The sequence below is a fragment of the Protopterus annectens genome, chromosome 9.part0 (genome assembly GCF_019279795.1).
Source record: "Protopterus annectens isolate FY-2018-M chromosome 9.part0, PAN1.0, whole genome shotgun sequence".
Taxonomy (NCBI): domain Eukaryota; kingdom Metazoa; phylum Chordata; order Ceratodontiformes; family Protopteridae; genus Protopterus; species Protopterus annectens.
Window position 1 is genome coordinate 392,291,878 of NC_056743.1, and position 23,165 is coordinate 392,315,042.

At 37.0% G+C, this 23,165-nt stretch overlaps 1 protein-coding gene across 2 annotated transcripts in view; it reads right to left on the reverse strand.

Moving 5' to 3' along the window:
- PDGFD (platelet derived growth factor D) overlaps positions 1 to 23,165 on the reverse strand; it is a 1,391,507-nt gene that overhangs the window by 513,659 nt on the left and 854,683 nt on the right. The window lies entirely within an intron of this gene.

Below are 23,165 nucleotides of genomic sequence, written 5' to 3' on the forward strand. Positions count from 1 at the left end.
GTAAGAAAGTCCTTATATATTGCACAGCCTATAAACAAAGGCATTGTGTCTAAATCTACAGATGTCATTTTCCCCCTTTACTCCGTCCTCATTAGGCCACACACTGAATATAATTCCTCCTTTGGCATGCATCTGTCCAGACACATGCAATAACTGGAACGTCCATAGAGATACCTTACTAAAAAGATGAAAGGCCAAGACAACATGTCCTACATGGACCAACTCAAAGACCTGTCACTATACTTAGTATCCTATAGACTGCTAAGAGTTGACATACAAGGAATCTTCAAATCCAATACTGATTGATTTGCTGCACATCAGCAAATCAAATGGCATCAGAAATACTCAGTCAAGTGATCTAAACTTCTTGTTCAACATCAACAGAATGGTTTGGAGGGACAGATACATCTTGCAGAGGATACTGCTGCTGAGGAACAGACTCCGCCATCCACATAAAATAAAGTTTATCCCTGTCCATATTCAACTGCAAGTTGGATCTATGGACGGGAAACAGAAAAGTTACCTCAGAACTGCCCTCTGTACCACTAATGGAAAGAGGCAGCTCCTAAATGCTTTATCCCATGCATGCCCCCCTCAAATTAACTGTGGTATGATCCCAGTTATTCTCATTAAAGGGTAATATATAATTATCATCCTTGGGATAGGTAAGACCAGTCTCTATCCAAACAGGTTAGGTTAACTGAAGCACAAAAAGGGAAAATGGTTAGGCTTAAAATGGTCCTCAAGGGTAGCTAGCGCAGTGCTTACCTACAAACTTGTATAAGTACCTAGAAATTATAGCAGTTTAAAAGCCTTGGCATAAGCCAGAATACAAAACTGAGATAAAGTGCTTACAAAACAGTAGTAGATGGATGACTAGATATATGATATTCTTTAAAAAAGAGAAAGTAATCAAAACTTTTCTGATAGGTGTAGCATAATACATTTCATGTAGTTTTCTTCTTGATGCAAAAATACTCCCACTTAATTAAATTAATTTTTAATTAAATTCAGAACAAACAAAAGAAAGTGCAATGAAATGTAATGGTTTACAAAACCGAATGTTGGAAAAAAGAAATAAGAAAGGAAAACGTAATGGAGAAAAAGTTTAGTAAAATACAATTCAAAAACCCTGTGAGATTTTACATATTCTGTTGTTTTCAGCTGTTAAAGGAATTGTGTGTAAAAATGATAAAAATCAATCTTATTATACCACAACTGACTACTTTTGCTTAGCCAACAGTTACAAGGGCACCTTATTTTTACCCTTACACTCCACAAATCCATTAACTTAAACAATGCCTTTTTGTTTCACCCATGAACTGCATCCCTTCGCTCCATTTGCTGTCTGTGCTCTTCATGACTAGTTTTATGACCTCATTGCTTTAAGTATAACTACAAGCAAAGTTTTTAAAAATGGACAGAACAATTCTACTTGTAAAAAGCTGTAGCTTTGGAAGCACATTTATAAATTTTATTGAAGGTAAGAAAACATCCATCCATTCACAACTGCTTTTTGCCATTTTTGCACATGGGGTCAGTTCACCAGCGACAATCATCTACGGCCAAGGTTTACACCACTGGGTAGCTAGCCCTGCCACAGTAGTTCGTCCACACTACACGCTCACACCGGTGGCCAGTTTAGAGTGTCCAATCTGCTTACTGCATGTCTTTGGAATGTGGGAGGAAATCAGAGCACCGAGAGGAAACCCACACAAACACTGGGAGGACATGCAAAATCCACACAGAATGCACCCCTGCTGAGAATTGAACCGGGAAACTTCTTGGTGTGATGCAGCAATGCTATCCGCTATGCCACTGTGCCACTAAGATAAGAAAACAATGAGTACTTTATTTTATGTGATAAGGTATGAAAAAGGCAATAACTTACAGTGTTTTCAAAGTAAATGTGTGGTGGAGATATGCTCTAGAGAGCAGAGGAATGAGGGTCAGCAGGGCTAAGACAGAATATATGTGTGTAAATGAGAGGGAGGGTAGAGGAATGGTGAGGATGCAGGGAGTAGAGTTGGTAAAGGTGGACGAGTTTAAGTACTTGGGATCAACAGTTCAGAGTAATGGTGAATGTGGAAGAGAGGTGAAGAAGAGAGTACAGGCAGGGTGGAATGGGTGGAGAAGAGTGTCAGGAGTGATTTGTGACAGACGGGTATCCGTAAGAGTGAAAGGGAAGGTCTACAAGAGTGTAGTGAGACCAGCTATGTTATATGGGTTAGAGACAGTGGCATTGACAAAAAGGCAGGAGTCAGAGCTGGATGTGGCAGAGTTAAAGATGTTAAGATTTGCAATCGGTGTGACTAGGATGGATAGGATTAGGAATCGGTATATTAGAGGGTCAGCTCATGTTGGACAGTTTGGAGACAAAGCAAGAGAGACGAGATTGCGTTGGTTTGGACATGTGCTGAGGAGGGATGATGGGTATATTGGGAAAAAGATGCTAAGGATGGAGCTGCCAGGTAAGAGGAATAGAGGAAGGCCTAAGATAAGGTTTATGGACGTGGTGAGAGAGGACATGCAGGCGGTTGGTGTGACAGAGCAAGATGCAGAGGATAGGAAGAAATGGAAAGAGATGATCCGCTGTGGCGACCCCTAACGGGAAAAGCCAAAAGAGAATGATGATGATGATGTTTTCAAAGTAAATGTGTGTTTGCCATCTGCATGGACTGTACAATGGGAAGATTAAGAAAACAAACAAACAAATAGAAAAAGGGCACATAAACTTTTCAGACTGGTTGGAATTTTTCTTTATTTGGATATTTTCAAACTATATAAACATTATTATTATAACAGATACATGCAACAACATTTTGTCAAAAGATATAGAATGTTTGAATGTAGCAGAATTGAGATTACATGTGTAAAATATAACACTCTGGAGTATGAATAAGAGATAGCTTTATAAAAGAATATAAAATATAACAAGCATGAGCTTAATAATAAAAGAAAAATAATTTTAACCAAAAGTAAGAATAGTAATAACCAGAATGTTAGAGCCCTTGTGACTGAAATAAACATACAACTCAGGAGCTTAATAAAATCCACCAAAGCCAAGTGTGAGATTGAAATAACTACCCAAGCCAAAGACAATCACAAGGCCTTTTCAGTTATGTTGGTAACCTCACAAGCACATCACAGCAATGCACTGAGCTGATTGTGAACAATGTTACCTACACTGATGCTGAAGAGATAGTGAATCTACTGGCTGATAAGTTTAGCTCTAACTTTACCTGTCTCTTCCTTTTGCCTGTCCCTCAAGATATACCTGAAACTGGCTTGTCTTTAGCTGTCACACAAGGCCAAATTCTAAAAGTGCTATCAAAAGCTAAAAATAAAATATCCATAGATGCATCTTAAGTAGCATGCAGCATGATTTTGATACACTCATAACAATCTCAGCCTCCATATAGGTTTGTACCAAGCAAATGGAGAATAGCTACAGTCGTTCACCTGCATAAGGAAGGACCATACACAGACCCTGGCAATTATAGACTCATAAATCTAACCAGAGCCACATGCAAATCCATGGAAAGACTTATCATGCAAATAAGTAATCAAGGTACAAGTCATCTCCAAGCACTTGACCTGTCTCAGCTTGGATTTGTAAAGGGCAGGTCATGCTTACTCATCCTGGTGGATTATTTTTGAAAACGTTACCAAGGCAAAGGATGAAGGCAAAATGGTACACACCACATACCTCAACCTGTCCAATGCTTTTGACACAATTATCCACTCAGGCATAGTACAAAAGTTAAATAAACCTGGAATAAACCCAATGTCACCCACTGGAATGCCAACTGGCTCACAGATAGGATGTAGGTAATCAAAATAGAGGAAGTTAACTCTAAAGACTAATTAGTCACAAGATGAGTTCCACAGGGTTCCGTGTTGGGACCTTTCCTGTTTGGCATCTATTTTTCTGAAGTAAAAGCCAATACCAAAGGGCTCTGGCTGACTAAGTTGGCAGATGATTGCAAGTTAGTAGTCATTAAATCTCCAAATGACTTAACTACTTTACAGGAAGAATCATCCCAAATAAATATCTAACTGGTACCAAAATCATGGACTGAAATTAAATGTCAGAAAATGCATTATTGTATCCTTTGTAATGTCATCTTCCCTAGGGAACTACCACGTTGACAATATGCCTCAACGAACTGACCCAGTTGCCTGAGATTTGGGAACTTTTTTGTGGACAGTGACCTAACTTTTAACCGACATGCACCCACTGTTGTAAGAAAGTCTTTATATATTGCACAGCCTATAAACAAAGGCATTGTGTCTAAATCTACAGATGTCATTTTCCCCCTTTCCTCCGTCCTCATTAGGCCACTCACTGAATATAATGCCCCCTTTGGCATGCATCTGTCCAGACACATGCAATAACTGGAACGTCCATAGAGATACCTTACTAAAAAGATGAAAGGCCAAGACAACATGTCCTACATGGACCAACTCAAAGACCTGTCACTATACTTAGTATCCTATAGACTGCTAAGAGTTGACATACAAGGAATCTTCAAATCCAATACTGATTGATTTGCTGCACATCAGCAAATCAAATGGCATCAGAAATACTCAGTCAAGTGATCTAAACTCCTTGTTCAACATCAACAGAATGGTTTGGAGGGACAGATGCATCTTGCAGAGGATACTGCAGCTGAGGAACAGACTCCGCCATCCACATAAAATAAAGTTTATCCCTGTCCATATTCAACTGCAAGTTGGATCTATGGATGGGAAACAGAAAAGTTACCTCAGAACTGCCCTCTGTACCACTAATGGAAAGAGGCGGCTCCTAAATGCTTTATCCCATGCATGCCCCCCTCAAATTAACTGTGGTATGATCCCAGTTATTCTCATTAAAGGGTAATATATAATTATCATCCTTGGGATAGGTAAGACCAGTCTCTATCCAAACAGGATAGGTTAACTGAAGCACAAAAAGGGAAAATGGTTAGGCTTAAAATGGTCCTCAAGGGTAGCTAGCGCAGTGCTTACCTACGAACTTGTATAAGTATCTAGAAATTATAGCAGTTTAAAAGCCTTGGCATAAGCCAGAATACAAAACTGAGATAAAGTGCTTACAAGACAGTAGTAGATGGATGACTAGATATATGATATTCTTTAAAAAAGAGAAAGTAATCAAAACTTTTCTGATAGGTGTAGGAAATTATGATATATGGATGTTTCTGTTCCCAAAATGGTTTGGCAAGAGGTGGGGAGGCTATGTAGGTTTGGTTATTGTGCAGTGACAGGACAAGTTATTTTGTTAGTGTAGTTTGAGTGATGATTTCGTATTCATTTACTAACCAGTTAGCTGATGGGTCCAAAGACAACAAATTGTCATTACCTGAACACACGGCTTAAAGAAATATCATAGCACAATTAATACAACGCAAGAGAAAGGATGAGACAGTAGCTTACAGAGAAGGAGCAACATTATACACCTTTAAAAAAGCAAATTGAATAGTATCATTCTAAAGTGCTGTAACATGACTGTAAAGTTAGAAGAATCTGCAAATAGTAATGCATTACTACACAATTTCCACTAGTATCATTCTAAAGTGCTGTAACATGACTGTAAAGTTAGAAGAATCTGCAAATAGTAATGCATTACTACACAATTTCCACTCTCCCACCAACACACATCTCCACTTATCAATGTTATATTCTTCTCTATCTGTATCCCTCTATTAAGCAGCCACATGCTGTGTTTCTTAGGTTCTACACAGTTTCCAGAAAAAAAAAAACGTCTTCACAGCATCTACAGTCTCCTGCTCTAGATTTCTTGGTGTGTATTTCTTATGTGTTCTTTTTTGTCACTGAACTTCCAAAACTTCATTAAGACACATTATTGACCTAGGTAATATCCTCTAAAGGTTGTGCACCTTTGCATTCTATACATTGCCAATTGTTTTCTGACATGCTGGTAATTTAAATGTCATCCATTCCAAAGACATGTCCATTCAGTCACAGACTTGGATTTTAGCTTCTACATGAAAAGACACAAGTAACATTTGTTTTAACAGTAGGAATGGTCATTGAACGAGTCAGCAATAAGGAAGGTGTTGGACATATCAGCACAAGGAAGGTGTTGGACATATCAGCACAAGGAAGGTGTTGGACATATCAGCACAAGGAAGGTGTTGGACATATCAGCACAAGGAAGGTGTTGGACATATCAGAACAAGGAAAGTGTTGGACATATCAGCACAAGGAAGGTGTTGGACATATCAGCACAAGGAAGGTGTTGGACATATCAGCACAAGGAAGGTGTTGGACATATCAGCACAAGGAAGGTGTTGGACATATCAGCACAAGGAAGGTGTTGGATATATTAGTACAATCATGGGTTAAAAGAAATTATAATGCTGTGGCTCCCAAAAAAAGGCAAAAACAATTACTTCAGTTCCATTTACAGATCTTGTTTGTTGCCCAAATAAGACTTATAAAACGTACAATAAAAAAGTGCTTTGAACGTCACAGTTTTCCTTCAGCTGCCTTGTTATGACCTCACTCTCTCTCTCTCTCTCTATAAATATATAATATATACTGTATATATATATATATATATATATATATATATATATATATATATATATATATATATATGTGTGTGTGTATATATATATATATATATATATATATATATATATATATACATATATATATATATATATATATATATATATATATATATGTATGTATATATACATACATATATATATATATATATATATATATATATATATATATATATATATATATTTATATATATGTATATAGATATATATATATATATATATATATATATATCTATATATATATATATATATATATATATATATATATATACACACACATATATATATATATATATATATATATATATATATATATATATATATATATGGATCTAGGATGTTTGTTCGGCTGAGCAAATGACCAAAATCCAAATGGCCGGGCATACTTAGAAAGTGCTATTCACCGAAGCAGCATTTTCGCATAAGTATTACTGTTGCCTAGGCTGTACTACGGTGCGGGTAAGGGAAATTTTACTTTTCCCCACAGTAGTGCGGTCTTGGAGGGAGAATATTAAAGTAGGAGGGGTGTGGGGGGTGCAGGCTTCACCCCCCTGCTAAAATGTAAATGAAGTGCTTTTTTTTTGTCACACGCTTTAAAGAAAGCGCTTTTTCAATAAAAGCGCTTTCGTTAAAGTGTGTTCGGGTTTTATGGATTCGGATGTTTGCTCAATCGAGGAAACGTCCTAGATCCATATATATATATATATATATATATATATATATATATATATATATATATATATTATATATATATATATGGCTCTACTTTAGATCACTGAATTCCCATTTCACTGACTTTCATTTCACTGCGACCAAAACACCTAAATTCCACAACACTGACAACTCATTTCACTGAAGCTCATTTCACCGACAGCTTATAATGCTAAATTTCAAAAGACAAAACGGGGAACCATAGACACACTCATCAAACTAATGACTACCTCTTTCCACAACTAAAAAACTACTTACTTATCCTCTTAATAGAAATCAGGCAATATAAAATCAAATTAAGTGGGGGTCATAACGTTGGAGGCTGTGCCCCACCACACCCCCTCTAACTAAATATACTAACTCCAGGAGGATCCACTACAGTTGTGAAAAAGGCATATACCTTTTACTTGCCTCACAGTACTCTACACACTGTCACTACTACTGGGAAGTCTATAGCTTACAATTCAGTGAAATGAGATTCAGTGATATGAATTTCCAGTATTTTGAAAATTAGGTGATTTGATCTCAGTGAAATGATCTGAAGTACACCTATATATATATATATATATATATATATATATATATATATATATATACACTATTGCATTTCTCAGAGATCCAGAGAGGCATTGATTGCACACACATTGCTAGCATGGCCCCATTTTATCTATAAGATGTCAAATATATCAACAGAAAAGAACATAAACTCTTTCAATGCCCTGGGCATATTCTATAATGTTTCTGTATGACACCCTACTGGTTCTCATGGCTATTATATCTGAAACTTGTTTGACCTATACCAACAGTTCATGCAGGTTGTCACGACACACAGTCATCTATTTGGTAACCACACATGTAAGCAGGTAGCAGATCTCATATAATGGTTTCACTGTTGCAGTCTGGAAGAAATGATGGCTGACAGCCTCAACCCACACTCCTCAGAGCATGGCAGAGGCATCATATAATAATGTACATGCAGAGACATGGAATATTATAGGACTCATACTTGTCAAACTACAAGGTTCCTTTCACTGGTTTGATGCATTCATTAGGACAGTGCAGTATTCAACTTAGACCTAGAGTCAGATATCTGCAGTGTATAACAGGTAACATAATATAGTTTTGTGGAAACAGCTACAACATCAGGGAAAATGCCTGCAGGACCTGTCATACCTGCAGGAACAGGGAAATTACTCAGCAAAGGAGAAGTCAGCAGAAGGAACCCACAAGAGGCAGAAGTGGGTAGAGTATATTGTAACACTGTCAAGGAGGTGGCATCTGGTGCACATCAAAAACCCTGTTACAAAAATTACAGTATAAAATGTGACATTCATTATTATACCCAGCTTATTCAAGGTAATGAATGGACTGTCCATACCGTACATTAATCATTACCTTACCTACAATGACTAGGGACAGACAGGGCACAGTTATCTTCATTTCCCATAGGTCAGGGGAACAGAGAGAGAGAGAGGATAGTAATTCTCTCATACGGGTCAGGATCATGGGAGGTGGATGTGGTAGCCATTTAGCCTGGTACTTGGTTGTGAGGAATCTGGTATCATACCCTCCAGTGATGGGATGAAACTGCCATCTCATGAGTATTGAAAATATGCTGGCCTGCAGTCTCATGACTTGATGGGGTTTATGCCAGAGATGGCACAGAAGACTGGTAGTGTGAACCTTCATTCTTATAGTCAACAGAAATGCAGTGTCCAGGTCCTGTATGAAAACCATGAGTAGGCATGGCATTCCTTCACACAGGAAATACTGATGGTGTAGAACTATAAGAATGCAGCCTGATGAAGTGTCCTATGGCAGGGTCTGAAGATTAGCAGTGGCCACAAATGTAAGGCAGGCTTTGGCCAAGTGTGGCACTTCACTTGCTAGAGCAGAAAGTGTCTTAGGAATTATCTATATCATCTGATTTTCCAGGCTTGTGAAAAGCCACATCACAACCACATCCTTCCTTAGCCAGGGATAGTACGTCATGCAGAGGCAGGTGAAGGACAGTTACTTTATGTCTCATGTATGCACCAGTGGATACAGTGTTAGCCACCAGTGAGCTGCATCTTCTCCCTGCTCCTAGACTCAGTGTCACAGTGCAAGTGCAGTGTTTGAACCTACAGGCCATGCAGGTATTGCATATCATCCCTCTGTCCAGATGGTATTCTCAGCATTACTATGATAGTGTAGGTACCAGCTTCTATGCCTGGGCCACTGGCTTGCACATCTACTGATTAATGCCAGGTGTTGTGCCCAGATGATGGCTAGGACTGGTGCCACAGAGACCATATTTCTCACCTGTGGGGCATATGCATATGTCAGCAGAGGTAGTGCACAGATGCTGTATGTATTGGGGAATTCTCCATTGCCTGGATAAGCATCACAATTACAGGATGCTCACCAAACACTGGTGGGATAGATGTTTGTTCTGTTGCTCTATAGTCTCCTAATATCGGGAAGGGGTATGATCTCACCAGTTTTAGTGTTGCTGGCAGTGGCATTATGTTAGACAGTGCAATTTGTACATTGCCATCATTATCAGCCAGAAGTAATCTACTGACATCAGGCATGTTCTTTCTTAATGTACTGGATAATTTACCAGTAGAAACTGTGATAGCATAATTACAAAACACCTGTAATAGCACTGAAATAAATGGTAAATACCTCAATGTGGTAGGCATACCATAAATTGACACAGTCTGGGAAAAGCATATGGACAAAAGTGTACCATGTTGAGTAGGATATTGCATTTGCTCAAGTACCTAGACAGCATATATTCAGAAACCTCTTTCTGACTTTCAGTTTACTGGACAATATAGAAATATACAAGCAAATAGAAAGCTGGTACATCCACTACAGACATGTAATTACCTCTGAACTAACCACTACAGACACCAGTGCAGCTGTCACTGGCCTAGTTCCCATATCCAAGTCACCACCAGGTGTAAAGGTCCATTCCCCAACACCAAATAAGAAAACTAGGAAATTATTCACATCTATGAGCCATTTATCCATTGGTGGTGCATCTCCTGTGCTGGACATGTCTTGGCATATGCTCTGCATCATGCTTGGCATGAAATTACATATTGGTTACCCACCTTAAACAAACCTAATGTAGACTTGTACTATGCCAACCCATTCACTGATGTTCTGTATCACTGTACCACAAATGGTCTCAAAAGACTTCATCTGCATCATCAATATGCTCATGGCATGCATGTGGAGGACATGTAGTAAAATTGCAGCCTCTTGGGTGGTAACTTTTCTTGTTATTTTCTGTCTTTTGGTTCCAAGAGAAGACATGCACACCTATGGGTTACAAATGTTGTTCAGTGTGATTGGCTATCTGAATATGTTCCATATGACTCTATGCTGGATCCTCATATGTTCTCACTTACCTGTTCCCTAGGCTAGAACCATCCCTCTCCATAAAAACTGCAGCAAAGGCTATGTTATCACAACACCCCTTCCAAAAACAGCATTTGCACACCATTCCCCCCAAAATATGCATTGCCATGCCTCACTCTGTATGCAAGGACTATCTTGTCATGTGTGGTATGTACTGTGCTATGTTTGTATTGATCCTAGTGTGCTTGACCACCATCAGGTGGTCATGACAGTGTCATGTTATTTTGACATTGTTCCCAAGCCTATAAATCATTTTATTCTATTCTGATAGTCATATATACCACTCTGTCTATGGTTCTGTTGTTATCATCCACCCTGTTTACCAATTAAATTGCAGAAGTACATTACCAGGTGTCTTGTCTTCCTTCATTATATCTTTTCAAGGCTCAGTGGCTTAATTCAACAAGCTCCTCATTCCATTGTCACTTGCCTTAACACAGTCTCTTACAATTTGTTTACTACTAATATGGGCCTCTTTGTACAGCAGCTATGTTAATGAAAAAATTTAATTTATCTATCACTGAATCTCTAACTTAATGCACCCTTTTATCCCCACTAAGATGTACTCACTTGTCTCTGCTTGTCTTGGGTCTTGGGACTTGGGTTTACTGTAGCACATCATTGCTGTCCAGTGACGTTCATCATTTGATATCCAAACACACATTTCTGTACATGGGGATACTATTTTGCTCCTTAATCAGACCTGACATAAATGGACATGGCTACTTCAGGTGCTGGGAACAGTAGGCTTCCTGCATATTGTCTATCTATCTATCTATCTATCTATCTATCTATCTATCTATCTATCTATCTATCTATCTTGGGGGAATAGGTAACATAATAGCAACTTGTTCATAAAATTCAGATAAAATTGAAAATGAGGAATTATAGGCACTTTTTTATTAAAATTATTAATATTTCATTGTGGCAGTACTAAGCTAAATGCTTGATAAGGGAGGGTCTTACACTTTTTGAAGCCAAGAACAAAATGGTTCTAGCTCATCATTTAGAGTCACCTGAAATAATGACCCTGGATTTGTTTTGTAGGTTTCACATAACATTGAAAAACAAGTTTTAAACCAGAATTATGTGTTTAAAATATTTTTGCCAGCTACAGCTCATTTGCCAGTTTTGCTATTTCCAAAGTGGAAATCAAACAAAATGCCTTTAGGAACCACATAGTGATTCAATTGCCAGAGCAGTGAATTCCATTACATTTAGGAGGGAAAAAAAACAATAACAGTCATGAGACACTGAGACTATGTATGCACCTAACACTGTTGTTATAAGCAGGTATAAAGGTATACTAGAGTAAGGACAAGCCTGTGACTTCTTTCTCAACAGACTTACAAAACCATCCTCTATCACTTTTATTTCTGTGCATCTCTATTACAATGTTTTCATTTTTGTGTTAGTATGAACCACTCACTTTCCTTTGTTTGTGTCTGTATAGACTCAAACACTTCAAACTTGAACTTAATGTGGTACATATCCGTAACCCTTATGATTTATTTCTTCCCTCCATTCTAGACATGATTCTCCATCCTCACCCCAAAATTGCCAAGATAGTCATTTGAAAAAAAAAACAACTGCCTTGTAACTGAATCACAATTAATTGATAACCATAGTAAAATGCTTATTTGAATACATTCTGACATTCTGATGTACTCCATTTTTACCATGTCAAGTGCTTCAACAACAGTCCATATGCATAAATGCACAGGTACAGTGAAGCACTGCACACACTCTCCGTGTACAGGCTGTGCAGTGTGCAAAACAACACCTTTGGTTTTCTGTTGCACACCACCCAGTCTCTGCATGTACAGAATGCACTGCACCTCATGCAAGCTAGGGATATGTCCACTAGAGCAGACACAGTCCAACTCTAAAGTTACATGTTACGTGGGGCTGCAGTTATAATTGGATCAAAGCAATCTTGCGGGATTGTTTTGGTGCTACTCAGGAATGTGCAGTTAAGTGCTGGACAGCAGATGGGGAAGAAACTCTTTAGACTGATACAATAACAATGTCCCAGCCTTTAGAGCTGTGAAGCTAACCCTAAGCAAGTCCAAGATCTTGTATCCTTTGTCAGTAATGTGTGAGGATCTATGTTTCACACAGCCGTATGTGTGAGAATGCATGTCATTACTTACAGTAGGGACTCTGTTACATGAAGCCTAAGGCTAGATACCAATCCACTTGGGACTTATGTTTCCCTAGTTTTACAATAAATAAGTGTTTTGTGTGTGTGTGTGTGTGTGTGTGTGTGTGTGTGTGTGTGTGTGTGTGTGTGTGTGTGTGTGTGTATACATGCACGTCGGTTTGCAAACCTGTGTATGTGTGCATATAAATACATTGCTGCCTGTACCTATAAACCTTTTCAATATTTGTATAATCATTCACTAATGTCAGGCCTGGACTTAGTAAGCAAAAAGTAAAGATGGATATCTATAGAGAAATTCACTTTAATAAATGTTCATCTTTTCTTCCAGCAACTTCCCTCCAGCTATGTATTCTGGCAGGACCCTTTAGCAGAAAACTCTTCAGACTTGATAGTAAAGATGCTCATATCATGAAAAAAACATGTGCAAATACCTGCTTTTCTTAACTGCTGTGTTACAAATAGCATGATTGAAAATGGTATATTAGAAGTGCAAAAGAAATGTAGTCGCAGTCAAATCTGAATCAGGGCTGTTCACATTTTCATAACATAAAACAGCATGTTATAGTTCAGTGGCTCGGTAAAATAATGCTTTAGAAACATTTTTGCTTAATTCATTCCTCATTACATGCAGCTATATATATATATATATATATATATATATATATATATATAGATATATATAGATATATATCTTATCATAACTCATGGCATTACTTTTTATTTTATTTATTTACAATGGGTCTGTCTATTAGGCTGGACTTATCTGGGGGCATTCCCTGTTTAAGTGAAAGGATCAGTCAAAACTGCAAGTTTGTCCTGCTTGAATCAAACCCAGCACTGTAGGACAGATCTCATAACATTAACCTCTGTGTTAAATGTATCAAGATGAAACCTTACAAACAGCCTTTTATTTTATTTTATTTTGGGCTCCATCCATGCTGAAATAACTGCACCTCAGCAGCATGCAAAGAGCATTAATTAATTTCCGTTGTGTGAAAAAATAAAAATAATACTCTGCACACTGTCACAATCTCTGCCTAAACCCCACTCCCACAGTTTGCTTCTTAGCTGCCCTTATCATGCAGCGCTATGTCAAGTAACTATCCTGAAGTATTAAATGTAAGTTTACACTGAATACGGAAAGTTACTGTAAAGTCACAATGTGTGTTTGGTCGCCTCTTGGCTAACAATCGTATTTAATAAGTAAAACTAAGAGGAGCACTGAAGAAATCTTCTTTTGCATAACAATAAACATCAATGTTCAGGCTTACTGTACAAAGTGCACAACTTCCTGCATCTTACACTGAGTATTACTTTTATACATCTCGGCAAACAACACTGAAAGCTGCTTGAAATCCCTGGTAGAAGGTAAGCATTGTCATTGTTGGCTAGAGAGAGGATACTGTGAGCAAATCACTAAGAAAAAAGTCATATTTTAGTAAGAGACTATGTGCAAGGCACTTCAAAGACAGTAATCAAAATACATTGTGCCAAAAGAATTGACCAGTGACATTATTTAGACATATTTGATAAAATACTGTGAACTGCCAACATGATTCTACTATTAACTGAACAATTAGTTTCAGCTGTCAAGATACCTTTTCAAAGATGTTTCAAAGGAAGCTTTTATTCATAGAAAGAGTGGTAAAAAAAGTTTCACAGAGGTCTGTTTAGGGTAAAATTATAAAAATATTAGTGGTTTAAAATTATTGCACTCACATAAGAGACCATTATTGGTTAAGAACAGGAGAATAGTCAGACATTACTTCATTGTACAGCAGTTATACACTGTTACATAAGACAATCGTCATCTGTACACATTTAGTTCTTAATTCCTGGTCTGAAAAACAACTGAGTAGCATTTAGTCCAAACATGAAAACACAGTTGCAGCATCCTATCTTACTTTGTTTTATAATATTGCAAATGTCCTGCTTAGTGACTCATATTAGAGAGATGAAACACAGAAGTATAGCCAAAATCACAGTAAGCTATCATGCCGTGTTTAACCATTTCATGCACAGCACAACTAAAGATATATGCCAGTGTAAAACAAGCCTTTGGATATGTTGGAATTTATTTATTTTTTTCCGAACTTGCACCCAATACTGATAGCAGTGAGGAAAATCTACAACATACTAGGTGAGCTACCCTTTGAGTATCATCATGAATACAGTTTTCAAAGCATTTGTTCAGTGTATGCACAAAACACTGACATTGTCATAGCTTTGTCTACATTATTACCTACAGATGTGCAAATAAGTATGAATTGACATTCACAAGCAGGATGCCAACATCATATATCAAAATATGGATCCCTGATGCCAGTTTTGTCTGTATCACTTTCACTTCCTTGTGGTTTACTCTAGACAAAGCAGGAAAGCGTTAGTAAAATCCTATCTACCATAAGCAGTACTAGTGGTCTCAGTCATGGAGGTCAGTCATGAGCTTAAAAGGTCAATATCTTAAAACAGTGTAAGGCATAGCTGAGAAAATGTCAGATAAATAAAATGAAATATATGAATGATGTTAGCCAGAGTTATACTGTACCATAAAGCCAAAAGTGTTTGGAAATTTCTGAGAACTACAGAACAGTATAATTTCACCATAAAGACCCAAGTAATCTCTCATTTTGAAGGTTACTGACTTTACTAAAAAATCTGTTCAGGTCTGTTCCATTTCTAGAACTGTATCTTATTCAATTTTAAGCATAGTGGGTTTGTAAAGCAACTACTTGGTCCATAAACAACACTGGGGTACAGTTAAGCAAGACAGTGCTGCCATAGGGAGACAAAATTTATTATTATCTGTTTAATTTCTCCAAATCTTTTAGGTTTCTAATACCATGGAATCATGGACCCATTTCCTAAGTCAGGGTATGATTAAAGTTCTTGAAATTATTAATGTTTCAGTCTTTGGTGTTAGCCAAAAGTGCAATGTGCCAGAACATACTCCTTCTGCAATTTATATGGAGCTACATGTATGTAACATATCTGAATATAACTGTAGATTCTTTTTTATGAGCTACATTACTCCAACTACTGATACAACTGTCTGGGTATCTTTCTTCCACATTGCTTTTATTTCTGCCTGTAAATCCTGATATTTTATGCCTTTGTCTCTCTCTGTATGTGAGATACGGTAATCACTAGGTATAGCAATTTCAATAATCAATGCTGCTTTTGTCTCTTTTTGTCCTTGTACTGCTATATCTGGTTTTCTCACATCTATTTTTCGAATTGTTGGTAACAGGTGATCCCACGTTATATATACTTCATCATTTTCTATACTGCTTTGTGGTTCATGTTTCCAATGGTTTTCAGCTACTTCTATACTGTAGTGCTTGTACAATCCACAGTACAACAATCTTGCCAAATTACTGTGCTTTTCAGTGTACAGGGTTTCTGCCATTAATGTATCACACACAACAACAAGGTGCGCAACTGTTTCCAATTCATTTTTGTAGAATGTTTATTTGTCTGTTTCTCTGACGTGTTCACTGGACTTTGCAAACCAATGTGTATGTAGTAAACTATCCTGGGCTGCCATTATCAACATGTCATAATTTGGTTTCAGCTCACCTCTCCTTAACCATTCCTATGTCAAGTCCTGATCAACATGAGATTGTTCCAGGGGATCTGTATACTTGCCACTAGATATATGGCTTTTCCACATTCTTTTCCTTCTCATCTGATCTTTCTCCTTAAATTCTTCCTTTTGTTGTTTGGCATATTCAGTTTCTGTCTGATTTTTGTCATTTGATTTCCAGTCCCACTTGCCACCTGAATGCTTCTACTAAATTAAGCAGGGATTTCATCTTATATTTCCTTTCCTGTTGTTTTAAAATGTTTACTATGTTTGGACCTGATGAGGTCAACAAATAATGTATGCAGTCCCATGAATGCAGATCTACATATGTAACCAGTTTTGAGAAGGCCCATACCTCCTTCAGAGCAAAGAATATATAATCTTGGTATATACAGATTATGATTAATTTGATAAGCATGAAGAACTTTTCTTGTTTTTCTGCCCAAATGATCCAATACTTTTTGAGGCCAGTTAATCACAGCAAAACTGTAAGTTATAACAGGGAAAGCAAATTGATTTACAGTCTTCTAAAGTATTCCTTACTCCATTTTATCCATATTTGTTCATGTTATATTGAAGATCCTTCATCAATACCCAAATATTTATACACTCCTTCCTGCTTAAGTTCCTTTACATCAAGTATCTGTCCTTGATTGATATTTTCTTGGTATTGCACCTTTTCTGCTTTAAACGTTGCCTTTGCACATTTATCAAGACCAAATGTCATTCTTATGTAATCTGAAAAAGTTTTAACCACTTGCAGTTCTGCTTTCAACTCCTCATCTGATGAAATAAATAATTTTAAGTCACATATAAAAAGTAGATGAGAAATCTTTAAGCAATTTTGTTTTCTGGGAACCAACTTACAACCAAGACCTAATATGCTAATTAAACAGCTTAATGGTTTAAGGGCAATCAAAACAATGAGAAAAAGAATCACCCTGGAATACCCCTCCCCCTTGAAATCTTATCCTTGGCATACTAATTTGACCTTTTTCGTTGTTTAATTGCAGAGTTGTTTGCCACTGTTTCATGGTCACTGTAAAGTCCTTGATCAATATAGGATGTATCTAATGCATCTGTAAGCACTCCTTTATCCATTAATGTGGGATGCTGTCAAATGCTTTTTTGTAATCTATCTATGCCTTACCCCTGTTTACAATTCTCCATTATGACAAAAAACAAACTAAAATGTCTATTTTATTTTGTTTTGTATTTTGTATTTTCTTTTTTGTCGAATTAGTTCACAATTATTTTTTGGTTGAATTCTCCATTATGACTTTATTTAGAAAGAAATGATCCTTTGTTCCATATGACTTTCTTTTGTAAGCCTTTTGTTCCTTTACCGTGACCGAGTTTTCTTCTAAATAACTATACATTCTGCCAGCATCAGTTTTATAGTAAATAGTTTGCACAATGTCAGAAGGCAAGTTATTGGTTTATAGTTTTAGGATGGTTTACAGGTTCACTCTTAAGGAGGAGTATCACTGTTCTCCTTAATCAGGTTGGTGTCTGCTTGGGATGCGCACATAAGTAGTTCTTACTCATGGCTAAATCTTCATGTAAAGATGTTAATACTTTTATCCAGAAGTTAGGTACTGCATCTGGGCCTGGGGTTTTCCAATTAGAAGCTTTTCTTAATTTTTGTTTCAATCTCACTGGCTGTTACTTCATCCTATTTCATATCCTGTACATTCAAACGTTTTACTCTTTCTTTTACTTCTTCTCTCCATTCAGCATCTCCAAAATATGTATATTTCTTCCTTTTTTGGTTGAGTTTCTATTCCTTCTGCTTTGATTCCTAATTCTCTGTAAAACTTTTTTGGGTCATCAATAAATTGCTTATTTTGCAATTTTCCTTTATATTTATTTGCATATCTTCTAATTCTTTTCTGCCTGTGCTGATATCTTTAGTTTACATTTGCAATAGTATACAATTGGTCTATTCTCATTCTTTGCATTGCTTTTATCACATCTATCCTTCTCAGTATTTTTCTTGATCTATCCCTCTTATATACTTTTATAACACTGACATTTCTTGTCTTAATTTCTTTATAGATTTCTCTGTTCAATGCTTCCATGATGGCATTTGATTTCTTCTCTTCCTTTCTCTTACTGCTCTGTGCTTTTGTGGTAAGACTTTATGTGTTATTAATTTAGCTGCACATTAATATATCCTCTTTACTTCCATTATATCACATGAATTTATTTTATTAGTCTTAATTATTGTGTTCATCTGTTTTATCAGACTTCTGACATTTTGGATCATATTTACTTTCTGTAGTCTATTGCTTTCATTAATATTAATATGTCTATCCATCTCTATTAAATGAAGCATCTCTTCCATTTACTCGTTTTCCTCTAAGCTGAGGACACATTCCTTGCTCTCTGTTTTCTGTGGGCATTCTACAGAAAGTTCAACACCATCTTCCTGTGACACAGTCTCTTCAGCTGCATCTGTTCCTGTTTCATATGGGAACCGATTGGCTCATCAGTCCACAACATTGACTGCATCAAAGCTGCACCGTTTCCTGCTCCTTCCATTGCTGTGTAACTCCAAATGAGCTTCTCTACCAGTTCTCTACTGAAAGCTCCAGAGCCTCTTCATGTGGCTAGTGATCATATGCTTCCCGTTCCACCTCTTTCTCCATAATTTGTGGACGCATTGTTCCATCATGCTCAGACATTACCTGAGTTGGAATTTCTATGCTAATTCCTTCACTTTGCCAGTAATCCATAACTTCAGTTTCTATTCCATTAACTTACTTATTACTAATCCTCTTTTCTACTTTCCCCTTTGTTTTATTATTTTTTGCATTGTGAAATGTTCCATATCCAGATGTCTTTGCCTGTATTTGTCTTCAAATATCGTTGGTGTTGCTTTTTTGTATTGATTAATTTTGCTTTCTTTTTTTGCATAAATATTGCACCATATTAAATATTTTTTCCTTTTCCTTGTCCATATTTCTCCTTTAGATGTCTCCCACTCCACCCATTTCTACTCAGTTTGGGGACTTGTTACATCATGCTATAATATGACTTGCATTAGACTTTCTACTCTAAATCCTTCACTTTGCAGGTATTCCATAACTTCAATTTCTACTTAACGTCTACTTTATTAATCTTGTGTTCTCTGTTTCCCCCATTTGCTATCTTAATTTTTGTATTGTGAAATTTTCTATATCTGGATGCCTCTGTCTGTATTTCTCTATAAATATCTTTGGAGCTGCTATTTCTCTATTGATAAATTTGGCTTTCTCTTTTGCATAAATATTAAACCATATTAGATCTCTTTTTCTTCCTTATGTTCATGTTTCTTTTTTATATCTTTCAAAAATCTCTATGATTTGTTCTATATATTTTTACACTTCCTCTGTCACTTCTTTTTCCAAGACGCTCAACGTTTCTTTGTTTATGCAATGCTTTTCATGGATTTGTTGTATTAATAAACACAAATTTGCAACGGAAGCTTTGACAGTTGTTCTTATGCAATTATTTTTCTTTTCTCTAATTTCTATCTCAGCCTTTTTGAATATCTTTTATCTGGAATTTCTGTGCTTCTTGCATAACAGTAACAATACATAATGTCTTCCTTATCTTCAGTAGTCCACTCTGTCATCTCTATGGCTCTTTTTTGTGAACTACTACTTCCTTCTAAAACAGGGGGGAGAGGCATTCTCCTCCTGAGCCTGGCCTAAGTATTATATGAATGTTTCTGTGTCTTGATGCTTTAACACTGTAATTATTTCCTGTCCTGGTGCCAGCGTGCATACCAGGATTGGACATTTTTTTTTTATTTTGGGACTTGTGCACCCAGCTGTCTTTTTTTATTTTTTATCCTACCTACCTCCATGATATATGCTATATAAAATACAGTCTATATATCAGTGTTGTTTGGTGGAATTTTGTGAAAATAGGGTCCACCATGTGAAGGTACTCATCAAGACATAAGGATGAATTTTGTTATAGAAATACTACTCTCTTCATTCTGCTGATTTTATCCTCTGTCCATTTTCACCCATGAAAACAGGAACCCCCACATGAAGATACTCACTAAGACTTGAGGATGAATTTAATTCCAGCAGAGCTATTCTCCTTTTCTTAAAAGTTCTTATCTCAACGGTGAAAAGGGTGGTGTGGAAAAAAAGGACAGATAAGATGATATGAAGCATTTATTTTCAGATGTGCCCAATTTTGCTTTTCTTTTACAGAAATAATGTTTGGAAATATCTCTTTCCCATGGGTCCTACATTCAACAAATCTCAGAAATCACTTATTTGCTCATAACAGAGCAAAACAAGTGGTTGCCCAAGACTGACGTTGTTTTAGGAATTTTCTTATCCTTTCTGGAATATGTAAATTTGGATTTGTGGGAGCATGAGAGTACAGAGGACCCGTTTTCCTTGAAATTTTTTTTACTTTGCATGTAACTGGCAGGTTTCAAGAATGTGGTAATGAGTGCCTGCAAAGTGAGAGATTGTGTTGCAATATCTCATAGTAGTAGAAACTTGGGCATATCCCCATTTACGATCATTACACATTACTCATCATTAGTGTTTCCATGGTGGTATGGTGGTAGCGTTGTTAACTCACAGCAACAGGTTCTCCCTTTCGATTCTCGGCTTGGCCTGGGAGTGCCTTCTGCGTGCAGCCTGCATGTCCTCCCCATGGTTGGGTAGTGTTCCAAAGACATGCGTGCGTAAATGGGGGTGCCTTCGTTGAAGATTGGGTGTCGAGCTGGCACCTCGGCGTTTCGTAAAAATCTACTGCCAATCATTATTTTATTTATTTATTGATTGATTTATTTATTTATTTATTTGTTTATATTTGTTGACTGGGAGTATCCAACTTGACGTAGGTCCATTTTCAGAGGAGGCCCGGGGAGAAAAGCTCCACAGTTAAAATAAACAGACAGTAGTTACATTGGATTACACAGCGATTAACAATTTACATAGCAATTACTTACAACATATTTACAGATGAAGAACATTGTACATCAGTAGACAACTAGAATCTTTGTCTGTGAAGTACATAACAGACATTAACACATGTTACAATAAGAAGTTCCTGCTGTATAATAAGTACTAGGCTTATGAGCATCTGAGCTTGCTATAATCAAGGTAGTTAGTGGAGTGGAAACAAAGGTAGTGGTTCGATGGGGTGGGTGATATTAGAGTGGGAGTTGCAAGGGCATAGCCAGCATGTTTTTAGGTGCGCTTTTAGCAAAGTTTTGAAGTGGGTGCATGATGGTATGGAGGTAATTGTGGGTGGGAGGGAGGGAGTTCCATAATTTGGCTATGGTGCAAGAGAATAGTGCTTTACCAGCAGAGTTATTGGCTTTAGTGATCTGCAAGTGATTTTTGTTGGTGGATCTTAGTGGTCTGGTGGTGCAATAGGGTTGGAGTAGATTCTGGAGGGAATGGACATTTAGTGGATGGTTTACTAGTTTGTGGGCGAGTGAGAGTTGATACCATTGAAGGAGGTGAGGGAGTTCAAGCCACCCCTGTTCAGCAAGTGAGAGACAGTGATGACTATGGTAGATTAGTGGACCGGAGTTCCACTGTGGTGACCCCATACCGGGAAAAAGTTGAAAGACAAACAACACATTGCTCATTAGTGTTAGTGCTTAGCACTGCACAAAAAGCAATGTGTTTTAGCTCACAATTTAGTTTGGGCTAAGACTAACAACTACCTGAAATGTGAGAATACACAAGAGTCTGTTACTATTTTGCAATTCTGCTTTGTTTATCCTGCTATCTTTACCTATTCAGACACTATGAAAATGCAGTGCGAAATGTTACAGGTATTTTCCCATATAGTACCCAATTTATAGAGTCTTACAATTTCTATCAACAGATATGATAAGCAACAAAAGTGCCACCGTGATCTAAATCTTATGTTCAGAATATACATTTGTGACTCAACTACTAGCATTCCTCTAAAATGTGCAGAGGTTAACATGCAGTGTGTGTGAATGTGTGTATGTCGTGTAAGAGAAAAGCATTCTGCTTGCGGAGTTCTCAGGGAACTGTGAATAAGAATGGCAAATAGTAATTTCATACGATCCTGCAAAGAAAACCTAAACTTAGCCTCTTTTCTGTGTTCTCAGGTTTGTACCCCACTTTTCCATTTGTAAATGTGATACTTCTTTAATGTACTTTAAGCACTAACAGGAATGGATAGGCAAAATCAGCTAGATTAAGTGGAAACAATTTCAGCAAGTGCATAGAATAAAGCAATTTACCCCATAAATAAAACAGCCTGCTCAATATTAACTCAAGATAATAACTTTCAGTAAATGTTCTTTTACCCTAGCAGCTTAGCTTTTTCTAATTTGCCTCTGCTAAGACTATATGCATCTCACTTTTTGACTGCACTTGACGTCTGATAACCCACCTTCTCAACACAATAAAATAGCATATTATACAAACCAAGACATAAAAATGTGATAAACCCATCAAAATAGGAATATATACTGAGTTTAAAATTCTAGAATTGTTTCTCTGGCATTCTAAAAATATAAATGGTTCTCAATTCCACCTCTTCTGGTAAATTAGAATACAGCTACACTTGTGAGAGGTATTTTCAGAACAAGTTTCAAGACTTAAAAGAGATGGAGCTGGGGTGAAGGAAGGAGGAAGTAAAAAGTGTACTTTGTTTTGAAGATAGCATGCTTAGTTTACTGTCTGAG